At 41.9% G+C, this 16,219-nt stretch overlaps 1 protein-coding gene across 3 annotated transcripts in view; it reads right to left on the bottom strand.

Annotated features, from left to right (window-relative positions):
* SGK3 (serum/glucocorticoid regulated kinase family member 3) overlaps positions 1–16,219 on the bottom strand; it is a 60,293-nt gene that overhangs the window by 30,455 nt on the left and 13,619 nt on the right. The window contains exon 1 of one of the 3 annotated variants that reach the window (XM_068395968.1): positions 3,736–3,883. The exons of the other annotated variants lie outside the window; for them this stretch is intronic. The gene's annotated coding sequence lies outside the window, so the exon portion shown is untranslated. Of the gene's footprint in view, positions 1–3,735; positions 3,884–16,219 lie in introns of those variants that run through there. 3 annotated transcript variants of the gene reach the window in all.

Here is a 16,219-nt window from a genome sequence, read left to right as displayed (position 1 = left end):
TGACAAGAATGCTCAAAACCAGATTAGGAAACTGTGTACTCACCTGCTGGGTGAGTACTCTCCAGCTGTAGCCAAATTGCCTTAAATGCCTCTAATGTCAGTGCAAATCAGCTATCGTACTCTCTCCAACTCTTTGAGTAATACAAGGGAAGCAAAGACAGGAACAGTCAAGAAACCCGAAAGACAGTCTCCCTGCAATCACGGTTGGAAGAATCACCAGGATCCATACTCACCCACTGGAACAGAACAGGCATTTCTCTGTACGCTAATCATCTGCCTAGAAAGACTTACTCTAGGACTGAATCACCAGAAAAAACAGCTGCCAAAAATCCCACCTGAGTGTGATTCCAATTACAGAATGAACCAGGATATACAGAAACAGAGAGCAAGATACAGGAGACAGTCCTATTACTTGCTATAAACATTACTCTATTTCCTCTTACTTTAGAGAAAGTATTATCTTTGGCATACTTTTCATCACTTCCTCAGTCTTCTCCACAAATACCCTGATAATGACTCAACATATCACTGGACATTACACAATCTTTGAGAAAGCCCAGAAAGTCAACTTTTTCTCAACTGCTGCATGACGAAACGGAGAGTCCCACTCTCATTACCAAACAAGCCGCTGACACACAGGAAATGGGAGACGATATTCAGAATCCAATGCAACAGAAATACAGGATGAGGAGAGCCAGGGACTGCAGAAGTCACGTGCTTCAGAAAGAGTCAAAAGCAAAACACAGGTTGCTAATCTGTAAAGAGAGATAGATCACCAGAAGCTGCTGAATAATTAGGTTCTCAAGAAAATAGGTTTCACACAGGCCATCCTTTTAAATTACACATACGTATGATTTTTAATATGATAACACTAAACACCACTGTAGACCTCTAGAAATATTCCAGCTGAAGAAAAAGGAGAGCGTTAACAAAAATACCCTGGCCAATCCTTGACTTTCTCAAATTGTAGTTAGAAGGGAGTGTGGAGATGAGAATTGAGAATTCAGCCATTAGTATAAAGGAAAAAGTCTGCTCCCTGTTTACACACCCACTCACTACCTGCATTTTTAAAAATCTCTAGTAGCACCACTATGGAAAGCAAACCACTACTCTGCAGCAACGTGGGCAAAGTCCAATTCAACTGATTCTTTCTACTTGTAGAAAAGGATAGCAGATGAAGTGAAAACTCAACCAAGAGAAAGAAATAAGCAGCTCCTCTTTTTTTGTCTCTATCAAATTTACTTCGGACAAGTCAGGCAAACACTTCCCACGATTCCACTGTGCCCAAGAACATCCCTTCTGCCCCACCTCCCAAAATAAGCTCCAGTAAATTACTCTAACTGGCATATAACAAGATTCGTGGCTTGGACTGGATCTATTTGTATTCATGTTTATTACACGACAGAATACAGGTTCTTTGCTGTGCTAAGCAATCCCTGAGTAATGAAATGGGTCTAAAGAACAAATACTGCCAATAAAAGGCAGCTGTCTTTTAATCCTGAACACAGGTCCACAATAATTTCATCTTTAGTCTGTGTCACTACGTGCCTCAGCCAGTATGACTTACACAAACAGCAAAGCACATAAAAAAAAAAAATCAAGTTTGCATTACACTTGCTACCTGCACATTTCTTGGCATGCTTCCTCGGCCTTCCTACACACCAGGTCCAATTAAACTTAAATGTAGATGCTCAAGGATAGCACAGATCAAAAATTGTAGCAACAGCACTGTGAACTACTTTCGAGAAGTCTTACTGTTGATACCAGCCACTTGCAACATAGTCAGTTCTACATAAGAGGGCAGTCAGGCTTCAGTAAACACAAAGCAAGTAACCCCAGGCCCATTTTGCTCCCTCTTGATGAAGACTAAGCGGGAGAACCCCAAATTTCAATTCCAGATATAGTGCCCGTTTTTCTACACAGCCTTCAACGGAAGTCACCAACTGTTCTCCCTCTGTTTCACTACATAAACACAGCAGAATTCTGATCTATTGAAGACGGATGTTATTGCTAACGCACCGAATATGGAGAAAATTACTGGATTTTATGTACTATAATTGGCAAAAGGGTAAAATCCATACAACAGAATATATCTGGATTTTAAAATAATGAAATATGTAAATCCAAGTTCACAATCCAGAAAATACACTTTTGAAGTCTGTGCTCTACAGAATTCACAGCTGCCTAGAACCATAAAGCTGTTGGATAATGAAAAGGCAACAACTTAAATATCGGAATATAAAAGGCAAGTTAAGAGAAAGAGCCTTTAGCAATAGCCGAATTGCATGCCCAGTTCACCACCCCTTGATTCCCCACGTTACATCAGTGCAACTACAGCTAGTATTTTATGTCCATTCTTCAAGGACAGTTTATAAACTCCTGCAGTTAAGAGCATACATCAACCTCACATATTTCAGTGCTGCACAGAGAACAAGAAGGTGTTTCAATTCTACAAGGATTCAGAGAACAGTTGTTTATGCACACATAACAGAGCTTGGTACAATGTCAGATGTGGTGAGGCTGTAATTTACAATCAAAGGTGGGAATTAAGGTTGAAAAGCAATTTTAACACAATTCATCATCATCATGTAACCACTAGTGACCACTTCTTCAGCTTTAAAATTGGCAAGGTTATTTTAACAACCAGTATTTCTCACTGATAAGTGCAAGTTAAACATGCTGTATTTCTGACCTAAACAAGTATCTCAAAATATTTTTAAGAAAGATATCAGTTTTCTAGCTTTAAGTTATTAGAAATACCATGCATGGAGACTACCTTGACAACATTAACAGTGAACTTTCCAAAATGCTTTCCACAAGCTAGTAACATTTTTTCCTGAAATCTAAAGTATCTTAAAAGCCTTCAGGAAAACACTCCTCCATACACACCTTCCTTTTTTTTTATCATTAGTTCATAAAACAGCCATTGAAGACATTGACGTGCAGGTGAAGACTTAAAAAAAAAAATCAGAACTATATTTAGACATTCAGACTGAAACACTAAAAGAACCCAAAATGGAATAACAGCAGCCTTTAAAAACACAGATTCATTCTGCATGAGTCTATAAACACAGTATATGTTCGAAAGGAGTTATAAAAAGAAAGCTCAGCTACAAGAACACTGCAGCAAGTGATATTCACAGAAATCTTCAGTGCCAAATAACTGGAAGAATCATAACGGCATTCAAGCGACATTACTGTGTTGAAACGAAATGCAGTACCAGCACAAAAAACGTATTTTAAGTTTAAAGGGGAATAAGAAACGAACATTCCATACTGCAAAATTACTGCACATCTAGAAGCAGAACAGTTACACGTTTAAGAGCTGCTAGAGGAGGAAAATTCACATAAATATTAAAAAAAGAAAGACAAGCTGTCAAAACAGCTTTAGCCTTAATACTTTACAACTGCCTTTTAATTAACCTCCACAAAATTAAACTCCTCAAGGGTACCTGAATCCCTGAAAGACAGCAGCGCTTAAAAAGGTTCAGCTGTTCGGGACAAGACCTCAGCGATATTCTCCCTCAGGCTCGCTGCGCCCTTCCAGCACATCAGCTCGGTACCCGTGCGAACCGCTCCGAGGAAGAAGAGCGAACAGGGCGCAGATAACGCCCTCGGGCAAACCCCCGCCGACCGACCGGCAGGGGAGCGCAGCAAGTAAAAGGGACCCGCACCCACCAGACCCCTGGCTCCGTCGCACCTCGCGTAGCTCGGGAACGAAGCCGCGCTGCTCACCTTCACCCCGACAGCTACTCCTCGGCTCCTCGATTTCTAGGAAGTTACAAATTTCTCACATTCCCGGTCCAGCACCCGCAGCCGCCGCCGCTCCTCCGCGCCACCATCTCCTGCCCGACGGCGTCCCGCTGCCCCGCGCCCGCCTCCGGAACCCCGCCGGCTAACGCACACGCGGCCCCGACGGCGAAAGAAGGCGAGAGGCGGCTCCACTGAGGGGAGAGGAGGAGGCCGCCGCAGCGGGAGGGGCGCCCGCCCGCCCGCCTCGCCACAGCACCAAGCGGCAACGGTGGCGCCCGCCCACGCACCCCGCACGTGCGGCCGCCACTCCGGAGGGGAAGAGCAGCGACAGGAGCATTAACCCCTATTAACTCCCTCCGAGGGAGAACGGGGGCGGGCGCGGGGCCGAGCCAGCTGCCTCGGCCCACCCACGGACGCGCCCGCGGGGCCAGCGCCCGGCCGCGGCCGCCCTCCCGCGCCCCTCCGCCCCCGCGGCGCCAGGCTGCGGCCCGGCCGTGGTGCGGCCCAGGCTGCCCGGCTGCCAGCCCACCGCCACTCCCGGGCCCTCCGCGGGGCCCAGACCCCGTCTTGCCGCGGGCTGTAGGCCGGGGCCCGGAGGGGAGGTTTCCCTCCGCCCTCTTTTTCTAAAAATTTTTTTTTTTTTTTTAATTACAGGTTCCCACTTTTCCCCGTCCCCGCCGCTAGGTTTCAGCCCCCGGGGGATGCTCCCGCTTCTGCTGGGCGGCTCCCCACAGAAACGCCTGCAAATCAGCAGCAGCGAAGCCGCCACTCTGGTAAAAATAATCTTAAAAAAAAAAAAAAAAAAATGCGCACAAGAGGGGTTTCAGTTTAACTCTTCGGTGCATTTAGTGCTGCCCATGATCCCCTGGCAAGGCCATCATTAAGCCAACCGGCTGTGGTAATGGAAGGTCCCCCTGTCCTTCTGTACATGCAGAAGGAATAATGCAGAAAAATGAGACAGGTTTGTATAATATCTAGCAGTATTTAGGGAACTATTTCTGCACCCTCTGCAATTAGAGGGTAACTTTCAATATCCCAGTTAAAATTCAACTAGACCTCTTAAAACAAAGTGTAACTCAGTAAGTTTTTCTTGAGCAGACTGAGGCCATAAAACAGTCATAAAAATACAAATGCCAGAAAAAAAAATAATCTTTCAATGGCAGTATCATTTCCTCTTTATTTTGTTAACTAGATCTCAAAGTGCAGGACAGCCAGGAATTCACATGGATTCCATGTAACAGAACAGACCACGGCACCCATTAAGTTAAAACCTTGTGTTTATTGAGGATCTGCTATGGTCTCTAAACATGTATGTTCATTATTCAGACAAGACTAAAGAGGCAAAGAATATCTAATGCAAACAGTAACACTCAGAACGAGGTAAAAGCCTATCCCATTTTACCTTCCTCTATATAAATACCTGAAATGATTCTCTGTATTTCAACTGCTGTGTAAAGAATGAGCAAGTGTGAAAACACTGTAGCCCATTCCACTATCCTAACTGATCTAACACCTGAGAGCCCCAAAAACTCCACAGGTTTTCATCAGGAAATTGTTCTATTGATAACAGGGAAGCCCCATGGTTCTACAAGCATGTCTTCACAAGAATTGTATTTGGGCCTGACAAGACATGATGATGCTCATTTCAGCAGTTGCAGGTATTGGCAAACATCTGGCAAGTAGCAATTTGGGAGATCCTGTTTCTGAACAGCCCTGCTGCAGAAGTATTCCTGCATAATACTACACTCGTGTCAGACATTGACAGTCAACCAAGCACTCTCCAAAAACAAACCAGAGAAGCAGCCCGGCATTATTTAAAGTACACCACTGTTTGGATTAGCGTGTTGTAACTGCGTATACACAAGCTACAGGTCAATTAGATGAGAAGCTTCCATTTCAGCGGAGTCCACACAGGAAGGAACGAGGAATTTTCCCATCCCAACCTGCCCTTTCCTGATTTTGGAGTTTCATATTTTTGGGTAGGCACTGCTAGATCCAGAGACTGCATCATAGCAACAGCCTTCTCTTGCTTGTTCAGATAAGGCAAGGTATTTGCCTTACATTCATAGAGAGGTTTTAAATAAATGTTGTTAGCACTTCTCGTTGTGAACCCCAGAGCAGAACACTTTTGAACTTCAGTCAGAATAACTTGTTGGCAAATAATTTAATCAGGTAATTTGTATTCAACAGTTATTTTACTTCACAGTTGTTTAGCAGTGTTCATCTGTCTGGTTGATAGTTTTCAGTTAATCATTCACTTGTCAGCAGATTAGTTGAACGGAGCCACTGGACTGATTTACAGTAAGTAGAGGAAACCCAGGAAAGCAGAGAAGACGACTCTGGCCTAGAGATAATTTAACTCTATCTACCCGGCCACACAGTCTAAGCCCTAAACCTTTAACTGAAGAGTGGCTATTTGTCCTTCCTCACACTTAAAAACTCCCTTAAGACTGGGCTGTCAACCGGTTAATTTTATGCAGTTCCTCTCACTATTCTGGAGCTGTGCTCAGTCTTAAGTAATTAGAGAGCAGCAATGTGGTACATATCCTTAAAATGTAATTTGCCTGAATGAATTCCACAGCATGTTCATCTGTCGAGTGCATCACACCATGCAAAACACTGTTAAGGTCCTAAAACTTAAATAAACCCTAATTTACAGTTTTGCTTGATGAGCTTTTAAAGGCTAATATTCTAATGTCAATGTAGATACCTGGTGGTTAACTGCATAGCACACACAGAAACACACAGAACTCGCCTTTTAAATGATGTTAAAGGTCAGCATTCGCTCTGGCATTTTTGTACCCGGGAACTCCCTTGCATTCCCCATTTATGTTTCCTGGGCAAGTAATACAAAGAATCTCACTTCCACTGCTCTGCAGTACTTTGCTTCTAAAGAATGTTACAAATCCACGTGCTGTGCTGTCATCCCAACTATTTCAAGTCTTTGCTGAAGAATACTAGTGACTGGGTGGCAGGGGTGGAAAAGAAGAAAAAAGAGAACTGAAGGACCCATCTCAACCCACTGCAAATGCAAGAGGTCACAGAAATGCAGGGTACCTTTGACACATTTCTCCAAGCCCAGTATGAGCAGGTAGCAATAATCTGAACTATTAGGTTCTTATTTTACTGAAAATGTCCTTAAATTAGTATGAAAACCTCGTGCCTGACCAAAGATGAAAATTCTAATTTTACAACATCAAGAGAACTATACAGACAAAAATACAGTATAAAAAACGTTGTAAGACAAAGACAAGCACGAGTGCAGACGACTTGTTTAAACATAGCCAGGAGCTTTGCTAGTGAACACTGTTCTGTATGTATATTCTGTGGTACTTTAGTATATATTCAAATATTCACACAACAAGCACAACCCAAACCACTTGACAAGCATAGTGCAGTATTTTTAGTTACTGCTAAAACACAGTGGGTCAAGTGAGTAACACCTCGAAATCATTACCTCTCTATCAGCTTCAAACACCAACACCACAGCTTTCAGTTTCAGTTCCTGCAACTTCAAAAGAGTATCTTAGCCTACCACTTTTAACACCAAGCTTTCTATCCTACTCCCCACACTCAGGGACAATGCAATCTCCTTGCCCCATCAATAGAGTCATCAGGTTTGGACACTAAGATGAGATGGTGTTTGGAATCAAAAACTCTTCTGTGATACTACCTTGCATACCAGCAACTCCAGTTAAACCAAATGCATCTCTGTTTAAAACTCTCCAAAAGGCATTAACGAGACACTGCAATAGAGACAAAGTGTTCTTTTAAATAATTATGGTTAGCCTTTAGCCTATAAACACCCTAAACTTAAGACTTCACTCAGGAAACAACTGGTGGTCGTTGTAGTCAACTTTGCACGTGCCAGTTGTTTTAATCAAAGAACCCAGCTCCAAGCAGGTTGTATCCACCTACACAGCACTGAGCAGTCTGAGGGACATCACCCTTTGGAAAGCCTCAGGCTGCAATGGATGGGCCTCACAATGACGCAGGCAAATATTATCTAACACCTGTGATTCTGGCAGCCACAAAGACGCCATAAAATGTATGAAGACAGATATGCACCTGCCCTTTTCTTTCAATTACTATCACACTGCTTCCTAGCCTTTTGTTTGGATACACCTAATTAATCCATGTTCATATCCCACTGCCTGCTTAGGAACAGGACTTTGAAGAGGCTTGGGAATGGGCCAATTGAGACCAGGCATTCAGCACTTGAAAGCACGACACTCAAGAGTCATGTACTGGAGAAAACAAGTCTTCTGATAGACTCCCCAGACACATGAGATTACCAGAAAACACGGGCTGCCAAGGACAAAATCAAATCAAAGAAGACTCTCAGTGGGAAACTGATCTAGCTGAAAGCCTGGGAGTTAAAACTGCAGAAGAAACGCCAGCTGGACACGATTTAAAGCCCACAATGCACATGCAAGCAACAGTGTCATCAGGTAACTGTTCCTTACCAAACCTAGTTTTGCAACACTTAATACATGTATGCATATTAATGGCTTTCATTTAACTCATTTTCATAGCTGTGTGCATGTGCTTATTAGTGAAGTCTGAATAATGGTTCAGTTTTATATGAGCTGTGCAGGAGAAATGTTTTTTTCCCTACTTTCTTTTTGTACTCTAGATCAATTACAAAATGTCTTCAGATTACAGAGAGAGTCTTTCAATTTGAAGGAATGAAATGAATACTTAAGAGATTGATTCATAGCGAACATATACGTCAACCCCTTCTCCCAAATAAACCAACACACCCACCCGTAACTACCACAAGCCACCTCAAGAAGTACAACTGATTCATTATTATCTCTTGACAAAGCATAAGAATTTGGCAAGTAAAGGAAGCTTCCTGACCCTGAACAACATTTAGAGAGAACTGACAGTTTTCTAGCACTCCAGACACAAAGAAGATGATCCATGTATTACAAGAAGAGTGTCCTGGAGCAGAGGCTGGTGGAGATCAAAACCAGGATATACAACAACACTACACGGACTCACACTCAGCACAGCAAACACCCCAAACCAAAACAATAGAAAACTACAGAAAAACTCTTAATAAATTGCATCATTTCACAAACATCACAGAGTATGCATAACACGGACCAGAAGAATGGCACCAGCACCACATCAAAGAAATTCTTCACAGAAGCCAAGAAGTAAACTGGTTTAAATCAACTGAAGCATATCCTAAAGGTGAACACTAGTATACAAGCAAGCATTATTCCAAAAGCAGCAGTGTCATAAGGAATTAAGGAAAAATAGGTAAAGCTGAAAGATTAAAAAGGTGAGTTTATCCCTACCTAGGGGAACATGTATGCCAAGTAAGCTGTTGCGTACCTTGGAAATTCAGATTCCCTGCCAGTGCTCTTCAGAGCAATTACATTTTTTGTTAAAATTATATGAAGCACTCAGTCTCTTCAGCAATGTGTTTACACGCTGGGATGATGAAGCCAACAGCTGAGAGTTTCTCTGGGCAAGATTAATTGTAGTAACAGCAAATACTCTCAGTCACATGGAAAAGACCCACTAAGAAGGAGTTCGGTGGTACCTCTGTCTTAAGTGCATTGACATTTATATTGGTCAACACTACAGGCCGTATATCTGATCCTTCCCAGGAACAGTAGCTGTACTCTGAACATTGAGCAGGCCTATACGGCACTTACCATCTACAGTCTGGGCTGAATGGCCACTCTTACTTCTCTGCTGGGTATCCAGAGCTCCAAAACAAATACAAACACTTAGGTTCTGTCCTGGTATCGCCTCCAAGCAGAGGAAAAGTGGAGGCATCTCTGGAGAAAATTAGGCGTATGGCAGGTTTTACAGATCCCATCTCAGTCCAAGCATAGCCCTCACTCCCCACACAGTACCAGAGACTTTGCCAAGGGATGCATCCCTTTCCCCTCACAAGGGCCACTTTCATATCCCAGATTTTACTATGCTTCAAAGAATTTTCATTCCCTGAGACACAGGGGTTGCTATATTCTGAGCTACCTTCTTTCAAGCCAGGGCTTTCTGGCTGTATTTCATATGCTTCACGTTCAGTTATGTCACATACAGTCTTTTACAATGAGAAGGAATCTGTTTCAAGCAACAACTATGGGCAAATGTCCTGTAGAAAAGGGAGTTTATGGACCTGACCACCACCTCATTGTGGGGAAGTATTAGATACGCAGAAAGATCTGGAGATAGCAAATGGAGCATAAAGGGCTGAGTGTTGGTGGGGACGAAACCTGAGTGATTCATTCCAATAGAAAAGCTGTATGTACCTCAGACATAGCACAGACATCCCACATGAGCTTGATACCAACCTATAATCCATACCATAGCCAGTTTCACATTTTATCCAAATACATAAATATTAGAGAACACACATACATGAAAATCAATTTACTGTCACAAGTGTTAGACAGGCTTTTAAAAGATGGAAAAAAAATGGAAAGCATGAAGCCAAGTAAGGCCATGAGTTACCCTTTTTTCCCTTAGTGCGAGAGTTCTGCTTGTTTACATTTTGTGATTACTTGAAGCCTATACTTTCATAAATGTATGTAGGAAAATTCATTCCTTTTGCATAACACTATGTTGTAACCAACAACCCTCTGGGTAATTTGATATAGTCAAGCAATTTTTGGTAAAAACTGCATAAATGCATGATGGGATTTCAAGATAAAAAAGCAGCATTAGGCAGTGATATATCTGCATTTTAAATATATGCATCTTTATTTTCCTCACATCATCCTCCTCAAGTTCTTTGTTTCCCACATACATACACCAAAATGTATTATTATTGCTGTATCAGTCATTTTGGGGTACTTTTTTCAGTTAGGGCAAATTGAACAATATCTTTTATTATAAAGCAAACAACGTAACACTAGTTTCTAAAAATTCCTTATCATGCAAGGCTTTTAAAGTGAACGGTGAAGTGCACATGAACTGTCTGTCAAGGATCACTTCTGACCCAAACCCTGCTGTTTACATCCTGTTCACTTATGGGTGCAATAGCTGGCAGGGTTCCACCAGGAGACGTCATCCAACTACAGCCGTGTTGGTAGTAGAAGCACCGCTAATCGAGGGCACATGGACATACACCAGTATTCACTGCCCGCTGGGCCCAGATCTCTTTTTGCCTTGCACTTACTCTCACTCACTACAAGTATGCGGTGTGGAGCAGGTACCCAAGCAAAATCTCCACAAACTAGTTCAGCTACCAGAAGCAGAATAACAGTATGACTGCTAAACTCCCGATAGCCTAGTTTACCTTAGTTTTCAGTTATCTTAGAGATGCACAGTAGATACTGCCTCAAGCCACCTCCACTCGCTTACATGGAAGAACTGAAGATTTACATGGGTTCCAAGAATATGAGGAAAAAGAAGTCCATTGGACCTGACATCACAAAGTCCTACAAGGGTGAATACATGTATAACAAAAGGACAAAGATAACTGGCTGCTTTACAGATATATAGCAAAATATGTGCTTGACTTGTCAAATATACAGCATATTGGTATATGCTAACATGTTCTGGCACTAGTTTCAGCAGACATGCATACAACACAGTAATAAATTACTGCGCTGTTAAACACTTTGAAGCTGAAGTTACTCAATACACCTCGTGAAGTATCAGTATAAGTTGCTGAAAAACCTCCCAACTCATAGTACTGCAAGACCTACATTTTGTTCTTAAAGACTCTTTGGAATTCAGCTTATAAATACAGTTCTATAAAACAGGTCAAGTATCTGAGTTTGCAGGAGATCTGAGCAGTTTGTGCAGGAAGGTATGCCAAAGCTAAGCTAAGTATAAAAGAAAAAAAAGCTCCCTAAGTAGTAATTCTGTATGGATGTTTCTTAATGCAGCCTCCTGAATCCCAGCTACAGCACGTTCTACTAGAATTGTAAATACAGGCTGGGGTGAACAAACATTCTTTGGTAAACAAATGCTCTGGCACAAATTGTTATGTAGGTGGCGTCTACCCGGAATGTCAAGAGTTCTTCCCCAAACTGTAGAGATGAGAAAGAACACAAGCTCTGTATTTGCATTTTCAGGCTATTTACTGGTATCTCATCTGTATAGGTATTGCATCTAAATGAAACAAGGGAGTTGGTTTGGGGTGTGTCCCCCCATCATGTCCCACCCCTCACAAAAGGCTCACAGCCTTTTTCCAAAATGTCAGCATTTAAAGGCAGCCTAAGATCTACAGAATAGACCAGATTTGGATTTGCTGTTTTATTAATACTTCCAACCAACTGTTTATGTCAAGAGACATGTATTCCACTAGAGCAGTTATGCACCAACTCAGAATATAAAAAAAGGTAGCAGCGATTCAAAAACCCCACTACCAAAGCAAGAAGCTGTATCTCATAAACCAAAAGTGACAGAGATTTAAGCAAAATGTTGTAAGAGTTTATTATTTACTGTCCTTACTTTGTTTAGTTGTTTATCTGGCAGTTTCCTCGTGTTTGCCCGATGCCCAGCCTATTCCCAACCCACAGAGAATATGTATTTCCATCTACCAGCTACAGAATCTGGTTTTTGTTCTCCAAGCACAAATACTCTCATTTTCAGTCCTGGGCGCCGTGGGTCAATGTTTTAAGTGTGTATGTGGGTCTGAACTATTAAGTGAGTTTCAGCGATAGATTTATATAAAGATACATCCTGTCCTCTTATACTGGGTAAAACCAATACAATACAGGATGGCCAAGAACAAGCAGGGACAGGACAGACGACTGACTTCTGGACTTCAATATATCTTTCCTTTTATGAGAAATAATATGGCAATCTGGCAGAAGTCAGTTAATGGAATATTGTAAATCTGAGTATGAAGCTTAAGCAACAATTAAATAAATCCCTCTAATCTCACTATTAACTCAAGACCACTGTTCCATTATACAGTTTTAAAAAGGAACATGGCAGTATTTAATCTTTCAGGTCAGCAATTTTTTTATGTTAGCTATTATGGTGCTGGGTGGTAAGGACCACAAGGAACAGGAAAGATATTGTAGGTTATGGCATGGAGCATGAATACTAAGTAGAAGTTATCACAAATTGTATCTGTTGACATTCAGCTTTGATGAACACACAGCCATTTTAAAGGGACAATAAGAACCAGATTATTTAAAAGACATGGTATTTTCTTGCAGTCATTGTTCAAATTAGTCAAATGTTTCATATGAAAATGTTCATGCAAACAAATCCAAGCTACACTATTTTCCTTCTATAAGGCATGAGATCAAGAGTAAGTCTTATTCCAACTACAGTTTTCTCCAACAATGCTGTACAAATTAATTCTTGCAGATGACAGCGAAATTTTTGTGTTCTTATGCTTGCATAAGAACACAAAAGAGCAAAATGCCAAAGTTTTCTAATTACTTGGCAATCTTTGTGTCAGCCTGATTCATTAAATGTTTTTTTAAATCTTCGAATTAAGCGGAGAAAAAAATTTGTTTTAGAAAGAAGATAAAGAATTTTGTAAGCCATGAGAAACTCAAGACATTGTACATCTCATGACTGAAGCACTTCATAAATACATTGTTACTGCATTGGTAGTAAAATATGGGAGCTGTGCAGGATCTGTACAACGTTCAGGAAATGACCGATAATCAACCTCTGTTCGGATGCAACTGCAACGGTGATGAGGATACCCGAACTGGAATACGCACCATGCTAACAGACGCTCATAGGAGCGGTGTTAGAGGAACGGTGCTAATATCTTCCACTCTAGGATTAACTGATGAAAATTTAACATGTCTAGAAGCAGATACATGTAAGTGGCTCAAAAATCTCCCTGTGCCACGCTAGCTCTGTTTCCCTGCAGGTTTGGGGTGAGTCACTAGCAGGTTTCTACACCAAATTGCTTCCAATTCAAATGTACCTTTCATTTATATAAAAAGTGTTGCCATAACAGCCCTTCAAAATACCCACTTCAGAAATAATGTTTCATCGTTCACCTTTGTATAACTGCAGTTCTCCCAGGCCTATGCTACTCATTTTTTTTTTCTTCATTTGCCACCAATTTATGCCTACCTGCATGCAGTCGTTAGCAGACAAGAATCGCAGGGAACGCCTGCACTGCCGGCATGGTCACCTCCCCTAGGGAGCCTGGGGCAGTGGGCAGGTGTCCAGCCAAGGGGGTCCTCGCTACGTACCTCTGTTTAAAATAAAGTCGGGGTGATCATGGGTATTTTCATTCCTTCACCATCTGCCTCCACTGATTGTTTCAGAAGTGCCTCCAAAATCAAAATACAAGCACTGTTTATTTCTCACTCTTACGAGAACAATGGCCTATTTTGAGAAGAGAAAATGAGGAAGTACTGAGGACAAAAACATTTTTACTAAGTCCTTTTAAAGCCAGAGCAAGCAAGGTGGCTATTGATACTGCTGATTGCTGGCTCCAGCATTCCTACATGCATAATTGCTCAAGAAAGCTTTCCATATACATTTTATTGCATTCATTGTGAACTTGCACAGTTGAACTAGTACCACATTTTAAAATCTGGTTCGTGGGAAGGATGCTTCAAGTCACACAGCCACAGCAGCTTAACACTTTTATGGCATAATGGAGTGACAGTACGGTTTTCTATCTACGAACAAAAGGCCGAGCGGTCGAGGGAGACAAAAGAGAACAAATAAAACATTAAGCTAACACCCAAGAGAAGGAATTTTTACATTTCACATAAATGCAAGCCTTAGAAAGCATTAATATGGTGGGCAGGTAGAGGAGTCAAATTAATACCTGTGTGGATGCTACAATTGGGAGAGTATGAAAATGGGAAGAGGATTAGTTATTTAATTTACATGGGATAATACATCCTGGGGTGTATTAGAAGGGGTGTGGTTAGCAGGTCAAGAGAGGTTCTCCTCCCCCTCTACTCTGCCCTGGTGAGGCCGCATCTGGAATATTGTGTCCAGTTCTGGGCCACTCAGTTCAAGAAGGACAGGGAACTGCTAGAGGGAGTCCAGCGCAGAGCCATGAAGATGATTAAGGGAGTGGAACATCTCCCTTATGAGAGAGGCTGAGGAGCTGGGTCTCTTTAGCTTAGAGAAGAGGAGACTGAGGGGTGACCTCATTAATGTTTATAAATACGTAAAGGGGCAAGTGTCATGAGGATGGAGCCAGGCTCTTCTCAGTGACATCCCTTGACAGGACAAGGGGCAATGGGTGCAAGCTGGAACAACAGGAGGTTCCACATAAATATGAGGGAAAAAACTTCTTTACGGTGAGGGTGACTGAACACTGGAACAGGCTGCCCAGAGAGGTTGTGGAGTCTCCTTCTCTGGAGACATTCAAAACCCGCCTGGACGCGTTCCTGTTGATATGGTCTAGGCAATCCTGCTCCGGCAGGGGGATTGGACTAGATGATCTTTCGAGGTCCCTTCCAATCCCTAACATTCTGTGATTCTGTGATTCTGTAATACAAAGTCCTGTTTTATTGCATGTCCAGGAAAGCTGAGAGCAGAGCCCATGACTTCCTGTAGTGTCTGGGGAGGGGAGAGGAAAACATGCAGAACTCCCCTCCCAAAAATATGGAGATTTTCTTTGTAAGAGAAAAAAATTATATACATATATATAAACACACATGCATATATTGGGGGGATTCCAATTTACTAAGAAGGAAAGTAGATCAGACAGTAACAAAAAGTTATTTCAGAGAATACTTGTCAAGTATCTTCTGAACATATAAACCATGGGATTTGTGTCTTACGTTTTAAAGAAAGTTTCAATACTGCTAGAATAATCTGCCCAGACTGAAAAGTTAAGCAGTCATTTTACTGAAGAGCCTTAAAAGGAAAATAGGTCTGATGCTGGTTTGTGGTTCTTTCTGTAGTATGTTGGCACAGAATATATCACAAATTTGGAAGGAAGTCAGATTAAAGAAAGAAACAAACAAAATCCCAGATATTGGCTAAGGGGAAAAAAATAAATAAACCAAGGTCCGAATCCCAATAAATAGATTAAGGAGTATTTTCTTTGCCAGTAGAATAATTTTGTTGGCCAAGACTGTTTGGCTTCCAATGAACACTAGAATTAAGACCTGTGACATTGTGAAACATGAAACCAGCAATAAAAAAGTGCCTGCAACACAGGCTCAAAGATTCAACGAAGTCACACAGAAAGTTTTTTCAGTAGAATGAGGAAGAGATCTTGAGTCTTCTAATCTCCCATCACCTCTTATTCATTATCTCACAGTGGAGGAAGATTACTTTGAAAGGACAGCCTTTTTACTGAGCTAGGAAAAAATAAAAGCCAAGCAGTCTGCTTCCTACTTTCTTCTAAAAGCACCCCAGCCCTAATTCTCTAGCCCTATGTAACACGGATTGCTCATCTGTGGAGAGCAATAGCAAACCCCCAGTTTACATACAAACGTTTGGAAGACCACTCGCCAACCCCAGCGAGATCAGAGCTCCCTAGGAGTGTCTGGGTGCATGTGCCAATATGCTCAGTGAATTAGTTTGCTAAAACTAA

Source organism: Nyctibius grandis, chromosome 3 (assembly GCF_013368605.1).
Source record: "Nyctibius grandis isolate bNycGra1 chromosome 3, bNycGra1.pri, whole genome shotgun sequence".
Taxonomy (NCBI): Eukaryota; Metazoa; Chordata; class Aves; order Nyctibiiformes; family Nyctibiidae; genus Nyctibius; species Nyctibius grandis.
This window is presented reverse-complemented; position numbering and strand designations above follow the sequence as displayed.